Here is a 21,702-nt window from a genome sequence, read left to right on the forward strand (position 1 = left end):
AGCTTTTGGGGCATTATTAGAATTACTCTACGTATTTTACTTTCTCTGCACTTCTAGTTTAACTTTTAGAATGTACTCTCCACCTTTGCTCTATTGTAATTTGATGGATCAATAATAGTTTTCATAATCCTTCTTCTTTCTTTTCTCTTGATTTTACTAGAAAGCTTTCAATCTTCATCCAATTGAGTAGTTATCTTGGAAAAGAAGCTATTCATACTTGAATCTCTTCTGAACCTTGGAAAAGGGATGAAGAGATCATGCTAGAAATATTTTCTCATGTTGGACCAAATTGGGGTTTGGGCGGATATGGTGACATATAATTTTCCCAATACTTTAATTTGGAAATACATGTGGTATAATCAGTGACCACACTTCATCTCTTCTCATGAGCAATTAGACCAAGGAATTGGCTATTGATCTGATTTGAGAGATTGAATTACCAAGTAATTGGAATTCAATCACTTAAGATTGCCAAGGAGATCAATGAATGCATTGATTGAGGAAGAGATGAAAATGAACTTGATCCGGAGAATGCAACATCTCCTAAGCGCAATGAATTCCCCATTTCTGATCTTACCCATTCTCTTTACTTATTGCCATTTACTTTCATGCTAAACTTCCCTTCCCCATTTAAGATTCTGCAATTTACTTCCCGTCATTTATTTTCTACTATTTACTTTCCCGCCATTTAATTTCCTGCAATTCTCAACTCACTTTCTGCTTAGCTCAACTAGAACATTCTTCCAATTAAAGTTGCTTGACCAATCAATCCCTGTGGGATTCGACCTCACTCTACTGTGAGTTTTTACTTGACGATATTTCGGTATACTTGCCGAAGGAAATTTGTTGAGCGACAAGTTTCCGTGCATCATATGGCTAATCAACCGTCGAATCTCTCATCTCGGATGAAAAATACCAGGCACAGCTACCACACGGCTAATCATCTGTCGGTTCTCACTTGTGTCGGAATAGGATCTCTATACTTTTGCACACTGTCACTGCGCCCAACATTCGTGAGTTTGAAACTCGTCACAGTCATCCCGTCCCAGATCCTACTTGGAATACCACAGACAAGGTTTAGACTTTCCGGATATCAGGAATGCTGTCGATTGGTTCTAGCCTCTATCATGAAGATTCTGATCTCATGGGTTTGAATGCTCTGTTGTCAGGAGATGCAAGTCAAACTCGTGGATTAGAAACCCAAGAGATACGCACTCAAGCTGTCGCCCAATGACTACGTTGAGCTCAGATAGAACGAGAGTGGTTGTCAAGCATGCGTTCATAAATTTGAGAATGATGATGAGTGTCACGGATCATCATATTCTTTATATTGAAGTACGAGTGAGTATCTTAGAACAGAATCAAGCGTGATCGAATAGAAAATAGTAGTAATTGCATTAATCCATTGAGACACATCAGAGCTCCTCACCCTCACCTATGGGGTTTAGAGACTCATGCTGTAGAAGATACAACATGAGGTGTAAAATGTCATCCGTTCAAAATGAATCTCTAAATTTAGTTTTTATACTAAACTAGAAACTTAGGTTTACAGAAAATGAGTAACTAAGTGCAGAGAGTGCAGAAATCCACTTCCGGGGCCCACTTGGTGTGTGCTTGGGCTGAGCATTAAGCTTTACACGTGCATAGGCCTTTTCTGGAGTTAAACGCCAGCTTGGATGCCAGTTTGGGCGTCTAACTCCAGTTCTGGTGCCAGTTCCGGCGTTTTACTTCAGAATAGCGTCTCTGGCTGGCGTTGAACGCCAGTTTGGGCCATCAAATCTCGGGCAAAGTACGGACTATTATATATTGCTGGAAAGCCCAAGATGTCTACTTTCCAACGCAGTTGAGATCGCGCCAATTGGGCTTCTGAAGCTCCAGAAGATCAACTTCGAGTGTAGGAGGGTCAGAATCCAATAGCATCTGCAGTCCTTTTTCAGCCTCTGAATCAGACTTTTGCTCAGGTCCCTCAATTTCAGCCAGAAAATACATGAAATTATAGAAAAACACAAAAACTCATAGTAAAGTCCAGAAAAGTGATTTTTTGCATAAAAACTAATAAAAATATAGTAAAAAGTAACTAAAATATACTAAAAACTATGTAAAAACAATGCCAAAAAGCGTATAAATTATCCGCTCATCACAACACCAAACTTAAATTGTTGCTTGTCCCCAAGCAACTAAAAACAAAATAGGATAAAAGGAAGAGAAAATACAATAAATTTAAAAATATCAATGAAGCTTAGTTCTAATTAGATGAGCGGGACTAGTAGCTTTTTGCTTCTGAACAGTTTTGGCATCTCACTTTATCCTTTGAAGTTCAGAAAGATTGGCATCCATAGGAACTCAGAATTCAAATAGTGTTATTAATTCTCCTAGTTTAGTATGTTGATTCTTGAACACAGCTACTTTATGAGTCTTGGACGTGACCCTAAGCATTTTGTTTTCCACTATTACCACCGGATACATAAATGCCACGGACACATAACTGGGTGAACCTTTTCAGATTGTGACTCAGCTTTGCTAGAGTCCCCAGTTAGAGGTGCCCAGAGTTCTTAAGCACACTCTTTTTGCTTTGGATCACGACTTTAATCACTCAGTCTCAAGCTTTTCACTTGGACCTTCATGACACAAGCATATGGTTAGGGACAGCTTGATTTAGCTGCTTAGGCCAGGATTTTATTCCTTTGGGCCCTCCTATCCATTAATGCTCAAAGCCTTGGATCCTTTTTACCCTTGCCTTTTAGTTTAAAGGGTTACTGGCTTTTTCTGCTTGCTTTTTTTTCTTTCTTTTTCTTTTTTTTTGCCATATTTATCTTTTTTTCGCAAGCTTTGTGTTTTTCACTGCTTTTTCTTGCTTCAAGAATCAATTTTATGATTTTTCAGATTATCAATAACATTTCTCTTTTTTCATTATTCTTTCAAGAGTCAACAATTTTAACATTCATGAACTTCACTATAAAAAATATGCACTGTTCAAGCATTCATTCAGAAAACGAAAAGTATTGCCACCATATCAAAATAATTAAACTATTTTCAAGATAGAATTCGAAATTCATGTACTTCTTTTTTTTTTTTCAGAAAACATTTTCATTTAACAAAGGTGAAAGATTCATGGAACATTCATAGCTTTAAGACATAGACTCTAAACATTAATGATCATGTAATAAAAATAAGACTTAGACAAAAAATATACATAAAAATAGACAAATAACAATAAAAGCAAGAAAATTAAGGAGCGGGTTCACCTTAGTGATGGCGGCTACTTCTTCCTCTCGATGGTCCAATGGAGTGCTTGAGCTCCTCTAGTTTGTTCCATCCTCTTTCTTAGTGATAGGCTTTGGTAATGAATTTCTCCATCTCCCAAGGTTCGAAGGCGGAAGCAATTGCCTTCCCTTTCCTCTTTCTAGAGGATTCTCTGACTTTGGGTGCCATAAGTAGTAATGCAAAGCAAAAAGTAGAACTTTTCCACACCAAACTTAAAAGCTTTGCTCGTCCTTGAGCAAAATAAGATAGAAGGGAGTAGAAGAAGAATGAGGTAATTAATTTTGAAAAACTTGTTAATGTTAAAAAATTAAAAGGATTTGAAAAGAATTTAAGAAGATATGTAAGTTTGGAAAAAGATATGGACAAGAATTAAAAAGAATTAAAAAAGAATTAAAAAGAATTGAAAGGATTATAAGTTTTTGAAAATAGAAATTGAAAGATGAACATTTGAAATATTTTTTATGCAAAAAAATTATGAATTAAAATATGAAAAATTGAAAAAAAATCGAATTGGAAACAAAATTACCTCCCCTTTGCTGTTCTAGCGTTAAACGCCCAGAATGATAGCCATTCTGGCGTTTAACGCCCAGCCAGGTATCCTGGCTGACGTTAAACGCCAGAATTTCTGTTACTGGGCTTTTTTTTTCTGAACGCCCGGGATGCTGCTGTTTCTGGCATTAAACGCCAGAATGATAGCCTTACTGGCGTTTAACGCCCAAAATGCCCCTTTATTGGCGTTTTGACGCCAGTGAGCTCTTTTTCTCTGTGATTTCTCTGCTTTATGTCTTGAACCTTCATTTCCCTTACTTATTCACTGAAATGCATTAACGAACATGAATAACAAAATTAAATAGACTCATATAATTGTTATAAACATCTAATTTTTTATAATGGCTGGGTTGCCTCCCAGCAAGCGCTTCTTTACTGTCTTTAGCTGGACTTTACTGAGCTTTTAATTTAGTCTCAGTTTTGAGCACTCTTGCTCAATATTGCCTTCAAGATAATGTTTGACTCTCTATCCATTAACAATGAACTTTTTGTCAGAGTCAATATCCTGAAGCTCTACATATCCATATGGTGGCATACTTGTAATCACATATGGTCCCTTCCACCGGGATTTCAATTTCCCAGGGAACAATCTGAGCCTAGAGTTAAACAGCAGAACCGTTTGTCCTGGCTCAAAGACTCTAGATGATAACTTTCTGTCATGCCACCTTTTGGCTTTCTCCTTGTAAATTGACGATCGGATTTTCTATCGGTAAAGAAATTCACAAAATTAATTGCGTTGTAAGTATAGTTTCTAAACCAACAGAAAATCCTTTCGTACAAAAGTTTGGTTGTCACTTAAGCAAACCCAATAAAAATAAATAATCAAAGTATTCAAACCTCGGGTTGTCTTCTCAAGGAATTGCAGGGAGGTATGTTTTATTATTGGTTATGTAAAAAGATATGTTTTTGGGTTTTTGAAAATAAGGAACAAGTAATTTAAATGACAAGAAAAATAAATTAATAATAATAAAATCTCTTGGCAAGGTATAAGAAATTGAAATCCTATCCTAGTTATCCTTATCAATTGTGATGAGAATTGGATTCTGCTCCTACTTTTAATTAACCTTTGCTAAACAAAGGAAAGTCAAGTGGACAAATTAATTTTTTCCTCAGGTCCTAGTCAACTCCTATGGAAAGACTAGAGTTATTGGAGTACAAATTAACCAGCAAAGAATTCCAATTTCAATCAACAACTGAGTTTGATAACTCAAGTGTTGCTAATCACTTAACCAAAGCCAAAAGGGAAGAAAATCTATTTGAATGAAAATAATTTGGATACATAAATTAAAGAAAGCAATCATAAGTCTGAAATACCTCATATAATATTAAATAGAATATTCAAATCTTAACATGAAAAGGTTCATAAGCCAATTTAGGAATATTAACAAGTAAAAGCATTGAAATAAATAGAAGCAGAAAATAAATTAAAGGAACTTTGAACCTGTGATTGTAGAAGCAATCCTAAAATAAGAGAAATCCTAATCCTAAATCCTAAGAGAGAGGAGAGAACCTCTCTCTCTCTAAAACTACATCTAAATCCTAATAATTGTTAATGTGAATGTTGTTTTTTTAATGGATGCATTCCTCCACTTTATAGCCTCTAATGTGTGTTTTCTGGGCCGAGAACTGGGTCGAAGATAGCCCGGAAATCGCTGGAGAAGAAATCTGCCACGCTGATTTTCGTCACTGCGACGCGTCCGCGTGGAGCACGTGTTCGGGTTGCCTATCTGTACGGCCACTATGGCAAATTATATATCAAATTGAAGCCCTGGACGTTAGCTTTCCAATGCAACTAAAACCGCATCATTTGGACCTTTGTAGCTCATGTTATGACCGTTTGAGTGAGAAGAGGTCAGGCTAGACAGCTTTAGCAGTTCCTTCAGTTTCTTGTATTCCTTCCAGTTTTGCATGCTTCCTTTCCATCCTCTGAGCTATTCCTGCCCTGTAATCTCTGAAAACACTTAACACACATATCAAGGCACTCTTAAAATTATCAAATATAAGACCAAAGAAGCATGTTTTCAATCATAGCACAAAATCAGGAAGGATAATGTAAAACATGCATTTTGCATGAACAAGTGTATGAAAGATTGATAAAATCCACTTAATTAAGCACAAGATAAACCATAAAATAGTAGTTTATCAACCTCCCACACTTAAACATTAGCATGTCCTCATGCTAAGCTCAGGAGAAGCTATAAGGGAGTGAAGAGGAATGGTTGAATGTATGAAATGCAACCTATCTATATGAATGCAACTACATGCTAAGATGTTTCTATCTACTTGGTTAAAAGTAAATAAGCTCTTTAAGACAAACATAAATTAGATTTCACTAATTCAAATTATACAATAAAAGACAAGTAAACTTGTAAGAAGATAGCTCATGAAAGCAGGGAACATAGAATCAAGCATTGAACCCTCACTGGTGGTGTATATCACTCTAACTCTCAAGTGTCTAGGGTTAATATCTCTACTCTTCTCTATTCATGCTTTCTAAACTTTGTTCTTCATCAAACCAATCAATAATTATTTAGTATATGAAGAACTGTAGATTGATGGTTTAGAAGTTATAGTAAACTCTCGTTGCAAGTACAATTACTAAACCAAGCAATCAACCTTTCTTACAAATGTTTTGGTTGTCACAAGTAACAAACCCCTTTAAAATTGATAACCGAGTATTTAAACCTCGGGTCGTCTTCTCAAGGAATTGCAGGGAGGTGTTCTTATTATTGGTTATGAGTTTGTAAATTGGGGTTTTGGAAGTAAGGGACAAGTAATTTAAATGGCAATTAAAATAAATAAACAACTGTAAAATAAACTTTTGGCAAGGAAAATAAATTAATAATAATAAAATCTCTTGGCAAGGTATAAGAATTGAAAATCCTATCCTAGTTATCCTTATCAGGTGTGAAGAGAATTGGGTTTTAATCCCACTTGGTCAGCCTTTACTAAACAAAGGAAGGTTAAGTGGACTAATTAGCTTGATTCTCAAGTCCTAGTCAACTCCTGTGGAGAGACTAGCTTTAGAGCAATCCTAGTTCAATCAGAATCTGCCAATTTCAATCACTTGCTGAGTTTGATAACTCAAGTGTTACCAATCACTTGGCCAAAGCCAAAAGGGAGAAAAATCTACTTAAATAAAAATGCCTTGAGATGGGAAGCAACAGTAACATAAATAAAAGAAAGAAATCTTGAATCTGAAATACCTCAAATTATAATAAATAGAACATTCAAATCATAACATGAAAAGTTCATAAATTAATTGGAAAAATAAATAAAAGGAACATTGAACTTGTGATTGAAGTTGTAAGTTGAAATAATAAAGTTGAAATCCTAATCCTAATCCTAATCCTAAGAGAGAGGAGAGAACCTCTTTCTCTAAAAACTACATCTAAATCCTAAAATTATGAATTGTGAGCTTGTTTTTATGAATGAATAGATTCCTCCACTTTATAGCCTCTAATCTGTGTTTTCTGGGCCAAAAAATGGGTCGAAAATAGCCCAGAAATCTCTGAAATCACTTAACACACATATCAAGGCATCTAATGGTAATAAGAGAGGATTTAAACATAGGGAATTTAAGGCCAAAGAAGCATGTTTTCAATCAAAGCACATAATTAGGAAGGCAAATGTAAAACCATGCAAATAGTATGAATAAGTGGGTAAAGAGCTGATAAAAATCACTCAATTGAGCGCAAGATAAACCATAAAATAGTGGTTTATCAACCTCCCCACACTTAAACATTAGCATGTCCTCATGCTAAGCTCAGGAGAAGCTATAAGAGAGTAAAGAGGAATGGTAGAAAGTATGAAATGCAACATATCTATATGAATGCAACTACATGAAGAATGCTTTTTCCTACTTGGTTTAAAAGTAAATAAATTCTCCAAGAATAAATATGAACTGGATTTCACTAATTCAAATCATAAAAATGAAGTACAAATAGGCTTGTGGAAGAAAATAGCTCATGAAGGCCGGGAACAAAGAATCGAGCATCGAACCCTCACTGGGAGTGTATGCACTCTAATCACTCAAGTGTTTTAGGTTCGATTCTCTCAATTCTCTAATAACCTTGCTTTCTAAGGCTTGCTCTTCATCTAACAATCAACATAAATTTAATGCACAGATACACATATCAAGAGGTCTTTTAAGGGTTGTAATGGGGTTAGGGTCAAGGTATGATTGTATTTGGCCAAGTGGACTAAAATCTGAATCCTTAATTAACTTAAACTTTTCACCTAACTTTAGAAAATCCATGTAATCATAATACTACATCTAACTATCCGTTAACCATGTTTTCCACATATTCATGCATTCTAATTTCAAGTACAGTATATATGCATTGCTTTCACCACTTACTTTGGGGCATTTTGTCCCCTTTTTGCTTAATTGTAATTTTTTTTCTTTTTTTTTCACTTCTCTTTTTTATATATATATATTTTTTTTTTCTTTTATTTTATTTTTCTCAATGTATATGATTAAATTATTGGATGCATGAATCATGTCCTAAACATTTCTTTCACATTTTCAGAAAATTCTAACATACTCAATTCTCAAACTAAATGTTTCCAAATTCACTTCCCCACACTTAATTCATGAGCACTCTCACTAGTCTAAGCTAACCAAGGATTCAAATTAAGGACATTATTGTTTTCCGCTTAGAGTTAATGATGTGCTAAAGTAAAGAACAAATGGGTATAATAGGCTCAACATTGGTTTGCAAGGAATAATGAAAGGGTAAGGCCATATGGGTATGTAAGCTCAGTGAAACAAAGGCCTCAATCATGTAAGTGTATGCATACATCAAATAATGGAAATATAGAATTAAGCAAGACAAAAGATCACAATTTTAGAGAGAAAAATACACACCAAAAATAAAATATTGGTTGGTAAAATGCAACCAATTCAAATAGGCTCAAAAATCTCACAGGTTTTGTGTGTTCGAGCTCTAAACCATGTTCCAGTATAATATTTCTTCAAACAAGTGTAACATTAAATTTTATTCAAATTAGTGAAATGCTCTAAAAAGGTTTCTTTGAAAAAGAAAATATTACTTCAACCAAGTGGTAAAATATGCACAAAATCAAATAATCATGCAATCAAACATGCAAATGCAACAATTAACAAGGAAAATAAACCATTGGTGTTTGAGAAGGAAATACTAACCCACGGAAGTCGGTATCGACCTCCCCACACTTAAAGATTGCACCGTCCTCGGTGTATGCTAAGATGTGCAAGTGGATGGGGGTTGTGGTTCCTCAGCTGGGGCTCTTTTTGTTCCTTTCCTTGCCGGTGGTTTGGGAGTAGCTTTCTCTTTACCCTTCTTGGTGGCCATCCTGAAAAGGGAAAAAGGAAAGTAACATTTAAAGCTAAGGGTTAGAGCAAGGAAGAGAGCGGGAAAGGTGGTAATCAATGCACAATAAAGAAGAATGATGTTAACACATGGTCATGACTACATGTGAAAAGTTCATTAATGGAAATATAGCAAGTGCACGTAATGACAATTAAATGCAAGATGTTTATTGGCATGCTGGCAAAGGCATGAGTAGCATAGATCAGGCATTCCATGTCTAAGTTAGATTACCAAGTCTTTTAAACTAACAACATGTTTGTAATAACAATTATATTTAAGTGATAAAATATAAAAAGGATTTTGTGAAAAGCAAGCATTTAGAGTAGTAGATAGAAAGAAATCAAAAAATAGTGCACAGTGCCATACGGGCTTTTTCACAAACACATAGCAAGCATGGTAAATAAGCTATTGAAAGTATTAAATTGAACATGCAAGCAACCCTTTAAAAAGTAATATATAATTGTCAAACCATTTTAATAATCCACAAAAATATAGAAAATAATGACCCCAATAAATTTCTAACACCAAGAAAATAATGCAATGAATGAAAGTATGCAATTAAATTAAGTAAAATAAAATGAAATATAAGAAGAATGAGAAGGGAAAGAAGGGAAGAAGAAGTAAATAAGAAAGGAGGTAGGAAAAATTAGGATTGGGGAAGAAAAGATAAGATATTTGACAAATTAGGATAAGCTGTGCGGCGCAAGCGACGCGGACGCGTGGGGCACTCGGTCGTGTGACTTGCACTTATACGGATTGACGCGGTCGCGTCGGTCACGCGATCGCGTGACACAGTTTATGCTACTGGCGCGAGGGCAGCCTTGCACTCGCACAACTCTCTGTTCGAAACTTAGTATTGCCAAAATCCAGGGTGACGCGGTCGCGTGATCGACGCGATCGCGTGAGTGGCCATTATGGGGGCATGACCCGGACGCTTGAGCCATGCGTCCGCATGGTAGGGTTTGTGCGTTCAGCACCAGTCCAACACCACTCCTGCACAACTTTCGGTCGTGCACCCTTTTTTACGTCGATTTCTAGGTCACGCGTCCGCGTGGGTGACGCGGACGCATCAGTGACGCGGTCGCGTGGGGTGATTTGTGCCAAAGGCGCGCCTCCAGCCACGCTCTCGTGTGACTCTCTGTTTAATTTCCTTTTCTTCCAAATGCACTCACGTCGGTCACGCTCTCGCGTGACTCTCTGTTCAATCACTTGCTGAGTTTGATAACTCAAGTATTACCAATCACTTGACTAAAGCCAAAAAGGAGAAAAATCTACTTGAATAAAAATGCCTTCAGATGGGAAGCAACAGTAACATAAATAAAAGAAAGAAATCTTGAATCTGAAATACCTCAAATTATAATAAATAGAACATCCAAATCTTAACATGAAAATTTCATAAATTAATTGGGAAAATAAATAAAAGGAACATTGAACCTGTGATTGAAGTTGTAAGTTGAAATAATAAAGTTGAAATCCTAATCCTAAGAGAGAGGAGAGAACCTCTCTCTCTAAAAACTCTATCTAAATCCTAAAATTATGAATTGTGAGCTTGTTTTTATGAATGAATGGATTCTCCCACTTTATAGCCTCTAATCTGTGTTTTCTGGGCTGAAAACTGGGTCGAAAATAACCTAGAAATCGCTGGAGAAGTAAACTGCCACGCTGATTTTTGGAATTGCGACGCATCTGCGTGGAGCGCGTGTTCGCGTCACCTAGCGTCAGAGCAACTATGGCATATTATATATCAAATTTAAGCCCCAGACGTTAGATTTTCAACGCAACTAGAACCGCGTTGTTTGGATCTCTGTAGCTAAAGTTATAGCCGTTTGAGTGCGAAGAGGTCAGGCTGGACAGCTTAGCAATTTCTCCAACTTCTTGTATTCCTTCCATTTTTGCATGCTTCCTTTCCATCCTCTGAGCCATTCCTACCCTGTAATCTATGAAATCACTTAACACACATATCAAGGCATCTAATGGTAATAAGAGAGGATTTAAACATAGGGAACTTAAGGCCAAAGAAGCATGTTTTCAATCAAAGCACATAATTAGGAAGGCAAATGTAAAACCATGCAAATAGTATGAATAAGTGGGTAAAGAGTTGATAAAAACCACTCGATTGAGCACAAGATAAACCATAAAATAGTGGTTTATCAGTATACCACTGTAAACATCATAAGGTCTTTTCAGGGTTGTAATGGGGCTAAGGTAAGGGTGAGGATATATGTATGGCCAAGTGAGCTATAATATGAATCTTTAATTAACCTAAGCTCTTCACCTATACACATATTCTATGTACTTCTAATTCATGCCTAGCTACCCATAATTTTCCCACTTTTGCATATTTCACATACTCATGTATCAACTTTTCTCTTAACTTGTATCACATATGCATTGATTTTTCATTAGACTTAACATTGGGGTAATTTTGTCCTCTTATTCATTAATTACTTAATTACTTGAATATTTTTTTTGGATTTTTCTCTTTTTTTTTTTGAAAATAAAGGTAAAAGTAAACATAATTATCAATGCACATGGATTTTTAATTTTTTTAGTTTCACATGAGTAGTTACCATAATTCCTAGTATTTTATCAATTATAGAAATATAATGCATTCCCTATTAACCCATGTTCTCACAGTTTCCCCACACTTGATTGACACACAATCTCTATCTTAAGCTAACTAAAGATTCAATTGGGGTAATTAATTATTTTTCCGCTTAAGGCTGGTGATGTGGTAAAATATAGAACAAATGGGATTTAATAGGCTCAAAGTGGCTGACAAAGGTAATTGAAAGGGTAGGTTTATTTGGGATAAGTGAGCTAAACAAGTAATGGCCTCAATCATATGCAAGCATATAAATACACTAAATAGCGGACATATAGAATGGAATAAAGCAAAGATTGCAATCATAGAGAAGTAAACACACAAGAATAAAAATTTATGGTTAAATAATATAACCATATAAATAAGCTCAAAATCTCACAGGTTGTGTGTTCTTTAGCTTGTTAAACTCTGTTCCAAATACAACTTCAAACAAATTTTAACAGAAAAAATTTTTTCAATTTAAATTAGTGAAATACTATAAAAATTTCTTGAAAAAGAAAATATTACTTCAACCAAGTAGTAACTAAATGCATAAAATCAAACAAATATTCAATCAAACATGCAAATGCAACAATGAACAAACAAAGAAAATAAAATATTGGTGTTAAGATAGAAGAGTAACTAACCCATGGAGATTGGTCTCGACCTCCCCACACTTAAAGATTGCACCGTCCTCGGTGCATGCTGAGATGTACAAGTGGACGGGTTGCTTCAACTGATGCTTTTCTCCAAAGATTGTGCAGATGGACTTGTCGGTTGCCCCATGTAAAAGTTTTCTGTTTCCCTTCTTCGGTGGCCATCCTGAAAGAAGAGAAAAAAGAAGAAAATTAACCCAGGAATAAAGATAGAAAACAAATAAAATATGGGTGTTAATACCAAATAATAAGGGTTTCAATTACATGGTAGCTACAACATGCAAGTGAAAAAATAGTAGAAGCAAATGGCATATCAATAGTGCAAAAATTGCAACAAAGGGGAAGAGAGTGTGGGTAATGCAAGATAGTATAAGCTCATGTCAATGCAAAAGGAATACAGGTATCAGAAAAGATCAACATTGACTTAAATAATATTACCCAACAGTAGAAAACAAGTCACTAAGCACCAACATAATACCAGAAAAGATTTAACAATTGAATAAGAAAATTTAACACCATTGGAAAAATAATAGACTTAGAAAAGAAAATAAAAATATACACAAAATTAAATGCAATGAATGAAAGTATGCAAATAAATTAAATAAAATAGAATGGAAGTAAAGAGGGATGAGAAGTTGAAGAGATGAAGAAGTAAGTAAGAAAGAAAGAAGAAAGAAGAAAAGATAGAAGAAATTAGGATTAGAAAAGATAAGATTAAGATAATTGGCGCTGATCTGGATAAGTTGTGCGACGCAGGCGACGCGGACGCGTGACTTGATTTGTGCTAGTGGCGCGAGAGCAACCTTGCGTTCGCGTAACTCTCTGTCTCAAATGCATATTGCCAAAATTCAGGGTGACGTGTGCGCGTGGGTGACGCGCAAGCGTGAATGGCCTTTCTTTAAAAATGACGCAGTCGCATGGGGCACGCAGTCGCGTGATAGGGTTGGTGCTTCCAGTATCATTCCAGCCCCACTCCATCATAACTTACTGCCATTCACCCATTTACGTCAATTTCACAGGGCCACGCGTTCGCGTGGGTGACGCGGACGCGTGGGGAGGCTATTTCGCAAACGACGCGAACGCGTCAGCGACGCGGTCACGTGGGCATATTTGTGCCTAAGGCACGCCTCCAGCCACGCTTTCGCGTGACTCTCTGCTTCTTTTCTCCTTGTTTTTAATGCAGGATGACGCGAACGCATCAGTGACGCTTGCGCGTCGCATAAAATTTTTTTTATGCAATATGCATATGCAAATGCAGAACGCAGGTGAATATGCATAAATTATGAATGAACACTAATAAAAATGAAAATAAAATAAAATAAAACTAAGAATAAAAATGAAAGATCATACCATGGTGGGTTGTCTTCCACCTAGCACTTTTAGTTATAGTCCTTAAGTTGGACATTTGGTGAGCTCCTTGTCATGGTGGCTTATGCTTGAACTCATCCAGGAATCTTCACCAATGTTTATAGTTCCAATGGCCTCCGGATCCCAAACTAGGCGCAAAAAGCCTTCAAGCAGGTTAAAGCAAGTGACAACGCCCCAAGAGTGTTGGTTTCTAGACTGAATTCCGGGGTCCCAGACCTTGCTTTTGCACCCGTCTTCTTGTTGATCATCATGATTCCATCCGGGTGGCAGGCAATCTAAATTCTCACTAAAGCGACCAAACAACTTTCTAGACCCATTTAGTTGAGCTTTACACCAACCTTTGCATTTAAACTTTGAGCTTTCCACCATATTGAATCTTGCATGACTCCTACCACTAACCATCTCCCTCTTACTCTTAAAGCCACAAATAGCTCTAAGCTGACCATCTGTTTCAAGTAGATCATATTCAAGTGGGAAAGTAAAGGGCAAGGATAAGAATTCTACCCACTTGAATGTTGTATTGGATGGTAATGGCTTTGGGGGAGAGATTTCCAATAGCTTTGGGGCATGTTTAGATTTAATATTTTCCCTAACATATTTTACATGCATACCAAGTGTTTGTGAAAAATTCCGTATGGCATTGTGCATTTTTAATTACCCTATTCTTCTACTCCACTGCCTGTTTTTCACAAATCCCTTGCAACTCTTTTTATTCATTAAAATTAATTGTCAATACAAACGTGATTAGTTTGTTACGAGTAATAATACATTTTTATTGATGCTTGATCTGTGCTACTCATGCCCTTGCCAGCATGCTAATCAACATCTTGCATCTACTTACCATAATATGCCCTTGCTATATTTCCATTGATGAACTGATCACATGTAGTCGCGACCATGTGTTCACGGCATCCTTCTTTACCTTGGCATTAATTATCACTTATAATATCCTCCTCCTTGCTTTAACCCTTGATTTTACATGTTACCTTCCTTTTCTCTCTTCAGGATGGCCACCAAGAAGGGTAAAGAGAAAGCTACTCCCAAACCACCGGCAAGGAAAGGAACAAAAAGAGCACTAGCTGCGGAGCCACCCGTCCACTTGTACATCTCTGCATGCACCGAGGACGGTGAAATCTTTAAGTGTGGGGAGGTCGATACCGGTCTCCATGGGTTAGTTACTCTTCTATCTCAACACCAATGTTTTATTTTCTTTGTTTGTTCATTGTTGCATTTGCATGTTTGATTACATATTTGTTTGATTTTATGCATTTAATTACTACTTGGTCGAAGTAATATTTTCGTTTTCAAGAAATTTTTATAGTATTTCACTAATTTAAATTGAAAAAATTTTTTCTGTTAAAACTTGTTTGAAGTTGTATTTGGAACATAGTTTAAAAAGCTAAGAACACACAACCTATGAGATTTTGAGCTTATTTATATGGTTACATTATTTAACCATAAATTTTTATTCTTGTGTGTTTTCTTCTCTATGATTGCAATCTTTGCTTTGTTCCATTCTATACTATTTAGTGTATTTACATACTTGCATATGATTGAGGCCATTATTTGTTATTAGCTCATGTATCCCAAATAAGACTACCTTTTACATCACTCTTGTTAGCCACCTTGAGCCTTTTTATCCCCATTTATTCTGTTCTATAACCACATCACTAGCCTTAAGCAGAAAAATAATTAAATATCCCAATTGAATCTTTGGTTAGCTTAAGATAGGGATTGTGTAACAATTAAGTGTGGGAAAACTGTGGGAACATGGGTTAATAAGGGAATGTGTCATGATAAAATAATGGGAATTTGGGTGCCCACTCATGTGAAACTATAAAAATTAAAAATCCATGTGCATTGATAAGCTATGTTTATTTTCATGTTCAAAAAAAAAGAAAAAAAAATCCAAAAAAAATTCAATAAATAAGTAAATAAATAAGGGGACAAAATTACCCCAATGCTAAGTTAAGTTAAGAAAAAGATCAATGCATATGTGATAAAAAAAAATTAAAAAGGTTGATGCATGAGTATGAGATAAAAAAGTGGAAATTTTAGGTAGCTAGGCATGAATTTAAAAGTATATAGAATGTGTGTATAGGTGAGAGCTTAGGTTAATTAAAGATTCATATTATAGCTCACTTGGCCATACATATATCCTCACCCTTACCTTAGCCCCATTACAACCCTGAAAAGACCTCATGATGTTTGCATTGGTACATTAAATTTTTGTTGATTGGTTAGATGAAGAACAAAGTTTAGAAAGCATGACTAGAGAAGAGTAGAGTGAAGTAACCCTAGACACTTGAGAGATTATAGTGCATATACACTACCAGTGAGGGTTCAATGCTTGATTCTATGTTCCATGCTTTTATGAGCTATCTTCTCACAAGTTTACTTGTCTTTTATTATATGATTTGAATTAGTGGAATTTGAATTATTTTTGTCTTGGAGAACTTATTTACTTTTAACCAAGTAGGTAGAAACATCTTAGCATGTAGTTGCATTCATACATAGGTTGCATTGCATTGTATTACATGAGTCTTACTTTCCCCCATTCATCCTTTATAGCTTCTCTTAAGCTTAGCATGAGGACATGCTAATGTTTATGTGTGGGGAGGTTGATAAACCACTATTTTATGGTTTATATTGTGCTAAATTGAGTGGTTTTTCATCCATTATTCTCACGCTTATTCATAGAAATCGCATGTTTTACGTTTTCCTTCCTGATTTTGTGCTATGATTGAAAACATGCTTCTTTGATCTTAATTTTATTAATTTTAATACTCTCTTATTACCATTAGATGCCGTGATATGTGTGTTAAGCGATTTCAGGGATTACAGGGCACGAATGGCTTAGAGGATGGAAAGAAAGCATACAAAAATAGAAGGAATACAAGAACATGAAGAAATTGCTAAGCTGTCCAGTCTGACCTCTTCGCACTCAAACGGTCATAACTTGAGCTACAGAGATCCAAATGATGCAGTTCCAGTTGCATTGGAAAGTGAACATCCGGGGCTTCGATTTGATATATAATTTGTTATAGTGGCCGTATATATACGTGTTGTGAACGTGTGCTCCACACGGACGCATCGCAGTGACGAAAATCAGCGTGGCAGATTTCGCCCCCAACGATTTCTGGGCTGTTTCTGGCCCAGTTTTCGGCCTAGAAAATATAGATTAGAGGCTATAAAGCAGAGGAATCCATTCATTCACGGAGGAGGAACTCATATTCACATAATTTTAGGTTTTTAGATGTAGTTTTTAGAGAGTGTGGTTCTCTCCTCTCTCTTAGGATTTAGGATTAGGATTTCTCTTATTTTAGGATTGCTTCTACAATCACAGGTTCAAAGTTCCTTTAATTTATTTTCTGCTTTTATTTATTTCAATGCTTTTACTTGTTAATGTTCCTAAATTGGCTTATGAACCTTTTCACGTTAAGATTTGAATATTCTATTTAATATTATTTGAGGTATTTCAGACTTATGATTGCTTTCTTTAATTTATGTATCCAAATTATTTTCATTCAAGTAGATTTTCTTCCCTTTTGGCTTTGGTTGAGTAATTAGCAACACTTGAGTTATCAAACTCAGCTGTTGATTGAAATTGGAATTCTTTGCTGGTTAATTTGTACTCCAATAACTCTAGTCTCTCCATAGGAGTTGACTAGGACCTGAGGATCAAATTAATTTGTCCACTTGACTTTCCTTTGTTTAGAAAGGGTTAATTAAAAGTGAGAGTAGAATCCAATTCTCTTCACACCTGTTAAGGATAACTAAGATAGGACGTCCAGTTCTTATACCTTACCAAGAGATTTTATTATTATTAATTTATTTTTCCTATCATTTAAATTACTTGTACCTTATTTTAAAAAAAACCCTAAAAACATATCTTTTTACATAACCAATAATAAATCATACCTCCCTGCAATTTCTTGAGAAGACGACCCGAGGTTTAAATACTTCGGTTATAAATTTATTTGGGTTTTGTTACTTGTGACAACCAAACTTTTATAAGAAAGGAATTCTTGTCGGTCTAGAAGCTATACTACCAACGCGAATTTACTTCTTGTTCCATATCAATAGCATAACTGGGATCATCTTGCTCTTGGATTGATGGATGTGGGTGCTCTTCCATGGAGGGTGGTGATGGATGGGAAAATTATTATGTGGTTGAAAAGGAAGTGCACTGAAGCTTGATGGTTGAATATTGGAGGTAGAGGATTGGTCCGTGCGGGATATAAGATTTTGGAGTGTAGAGGTGAGACCAATGATATTAGAGATGAGTGTGTTGTTATCCAATGGAGATGGTGAATATTGTGGTGGTGGTTCTGGGTGTGGTTCATATGGTGGTAGGTGTGGTGGATGTGGGTTAGGGTCATATGGGGGTGTTTGGTGGTAAGGTGCTTGTGAGTATGGTGGTCCAGAGTTGTGTTGAGGAGGTGGTTCGTAAGCATATGGTGGGACTTGCTGGTTATAGCGCATTGGAGGGGGTTGTTGCCTAGAGGGTTGATCAAATCCTTGTGGCTCCTCCCATCTTTGATTTTTCCAACCTTGATGCCTATTTTCATTATAGTTTCCATTCCTTACAACAACATTGGAACCAAACTTAAAGCGACGGGGGTGAGAACTCATAGTAATTAATAAAAATTAAAAACAAAAACAAATAAACAAGGAAAGAAAAATAAAAAAAATAAATTAATCGCGTTGTAAGTATAGTTTCTAAATCAACAGAAAATTCTTTCGTACAAAAGTTTGGTTGTCACTTAAGCAAACCCAATAAAAATAAATAACCAAAGTATTCAAACCTCGGGTCATCTTCTCAAGGAATTGCAGGGAGGTATGATTTATTATTGGTTATGTAAAAAGATATGTTTTTGGGTTTTTGAAAATAAGGAACAAGTAATTTAAATGACAAGAAAAATAAATTAATAATAATAAAATCTCTTGGCAAGGTATAAGAAATTGAAATCCTATCCTAGTTATCCTTATCAATTGTAATGAGAATTAGATTCTGCTCCCACTTTTAATTAACCCTTGCTAAACAAAGGAAAGTCAAGTGCATAAATTAATTTGATCCTCAGGTCCTAGTCAACTCCTATAGAAAGACTAGAGTTATTGGAGTACAAATTAACCAGCAAAGAATTCCAATTTCAATCAACAGCTGAGTTTGATAACTCAAGTGTTGCTAATTACTCAACCAAAGCCAAAAGGGAAGAAAATCTACTTGAATAAAAATAATTTGGATACAAAAATTAAAGAAAGCAATCATAAGTCTGAAATACCTCAAATAATATTAAATAGAATATTCAAATCTTAACATGAAAAGGTTCATAAGCCAATTTAGGAATATTAACAAGTAAAAGCATTGAAATAAATAAAAGCAGAAAATAAATTAAAGAAACTTTGAACCTGTGATTGTAGAAGCAATCCTAAAATAATGGAAATCCAAATTCTAAATCCTAAGAGAGAGGAGAGAAACTCTCTCTCTCTAAAACTACATCTAAATCCTAATAATTGTTAATGTGAATGTTGTTTTTTTTTTGAATGGATACATTCCCCCACTTTATAGCCTCTAATCTGTGTTTTCTGGGCCGAAAACTGGGTCGAAGACATCCCAGAAATCGCTGGAGAAGAAATCTGTCACGCTGATTTTCGTCACTGTAACGCGTCCTCATGGAGCACGCGTTTACGTCGCCTAGATATATGGCCACTATGACAAATTATATATCAAATCGAAGCCCCGGACGTTAGCTTTCAAACGCAATATGAACCCCATCATTTGGACCTCTATAGCTCAAGTTATGACCGTTTGAGTGCCAAGAGGTAAGGCTGGACAGCTTTAGCAGTTCCTTCAGTTTCTTGTATTCCTTCCAGTTTTGCATGCTTCCTTTCCATCCTCTGAGCCATTCCTACCCTGTAATCTCTGAAAACACTTAACACACATATCAAGGCATCTAATGATAATAAGAGAGGATTAAAATTAGCAAATATATGACCAAAGAAGCATGTTTTCAATCATAGCACAAAATCAGGAAGGAGAATATAAAACATGCATTTTGTATGAACAAGTGTATGAAAGATTGATAAAATCCACTTAATTGAGCACAAGATAAACCATAAAATAGTGGTTTATCATAAATTTTAGCATTTTCAAAAGCATTGAGTCTGAACTCCTCCAGCTCATTCAACTGGAGTAGTCTTTTCTCTCCAGCTACCTTAGCATCAAGGTTTAGGAACCTGGTTGCCCAAAAGGCCTTGTGTTCCAGTTCCACTGGCAGATGACAGGCTTTTTCATACACAAGCTGGTATGGAGAGGTCCCTATAGAAGTCTTGAATGTGGTTCTGTACACCTGAAGAACTGAAGATTGATGGTTTAGAAGTTATAATAAATACTCGTTGTAAGTATAGTTATTAAACCAAGCAATCAAGATTTCTTACAAAAGTTCTGGTTGTCACAAGTAACAAACCCCTTTAAAATTGATAACCGAGTATTTAAACTTCGGGTCGTCTTCTCAAGGAATTGCAGGGAGGTATGTTCTTATTATTGGTTATGAGTCTTGTAAATTGGGGGTTTTGAAAGTAAGGAAGCAGTATGTTGAATGATAATAAGAATAAAATAAATAACTATAAAATAGACTCTTGGCAAGGTATGAAAACTGGAAGTCCTATCCTGGTTATCCTTATCAATTGTAATGAGAATTAGATTTTTCTCCCACTTTGTTAACCTCTAACTATGAAGGTAAGTTAAGTGGATGAATTAATTCTGATTCCTCAAGTCCTAGTCTTTCCTTGGGAAAAGTTAGAGTTATTGGAACCCGAATTAATTCTGGAAGAATTCTAATTTTTAATCAACCATGAGTTTGATAACTCAAGCATCTCCAATGACTCAACCTAAGCCAAAAAGGGAAAAATCTAAATTATTTATATAAATAAAAGAAAGCAATCATAATTCTGAAATACCTCAAGTTGTACTAATAAAGATATCAAAGGTAACATGGAAGAGTTCATAAATTGAATTAGGGAAATAAATAAAAAGAACATTGAACCTGGTAATTGAGCAGAGATTGTAAGTTGAAATAATAAAAGTCCTAAATCCTTTAAAAGGAATCCTAATCCTAAATCCTAAGAGAGAGGAGAGAACCTCTCTCTCTAAAAACTACATCTAAATCCTAAAATTATGAATTGTGAGCTTGTTAAGAATGGATGCATTCCCCCACTTTATAGCCTCTAATCTGTGTGTTCTGGGCTAAAAACTGGGTCAAAAATAGCCCAGAAATTGTCCCCTGCGATTTCTGTTACGTTCAGGTTGCGGGAAAGTGACGCGGAGGCGTCGTCCACGCGTCCGCGCGGATTGAAGTTCGCAGATGCGACACGGGCGCGTCATTCACGTGTTCACGTCACCTAACTTCGGAGCAGTTATGGCAAATTATATATCAAATCGAAGCCCCGGACGTTAGCTTTCCAACGCAACTAGAACCGCATCGTTTGGACCTCTGTAGCTCAAGTTATGGCTGTTTTAGTGCGAAGAGGTCAGGCTGGACAGCTTAGCAATTTCTCCAACTTCTTGTATTCCTTCCACTTTTGCATGCTTCCTTTCCATCCTCTGAGCCATTCCTGCCCTGTAATCTCTAAAATCACTTAACACATATATCAAGGCATCTAATAGAAATAAGAGAGGATTAAACATAGGGAACTTAAGGCCAAAGAAGCATGTTTTCAATCAAAGCACATAATTAGGAAGGCAAATGTAAAACCATGCAAATAGTATGAATAAGTGGGTAAAGAGTTGATAAAAACCACTCAATTGAGCACAAGATAAACCATAAAATAGTGGTTTATCAACCTCCCCACACTTAAACATTAGCATGTCCTCATGCTAAACTCAGGAGAAGCTATAAAGGTGAAGAGGAGTAGTAGAATGTAT

The sequence above is a fragment of the Arachis ipaensis genome, chromosome B3 (genome assembly GCF_059453495.1).
Source record: "Arachis ipaensis isolate K30076 ecotype BB chromosome B3, ASM5945349v1, whole genome shotgun sequence".
In the NCBI taxonomy this organism is placed as follows: Eukaryota; Viridiplantae; Streptophyta; class Magnoliopsida; order Fabales; family Fabaceae; genus Arachis; species Arachis ipaensis.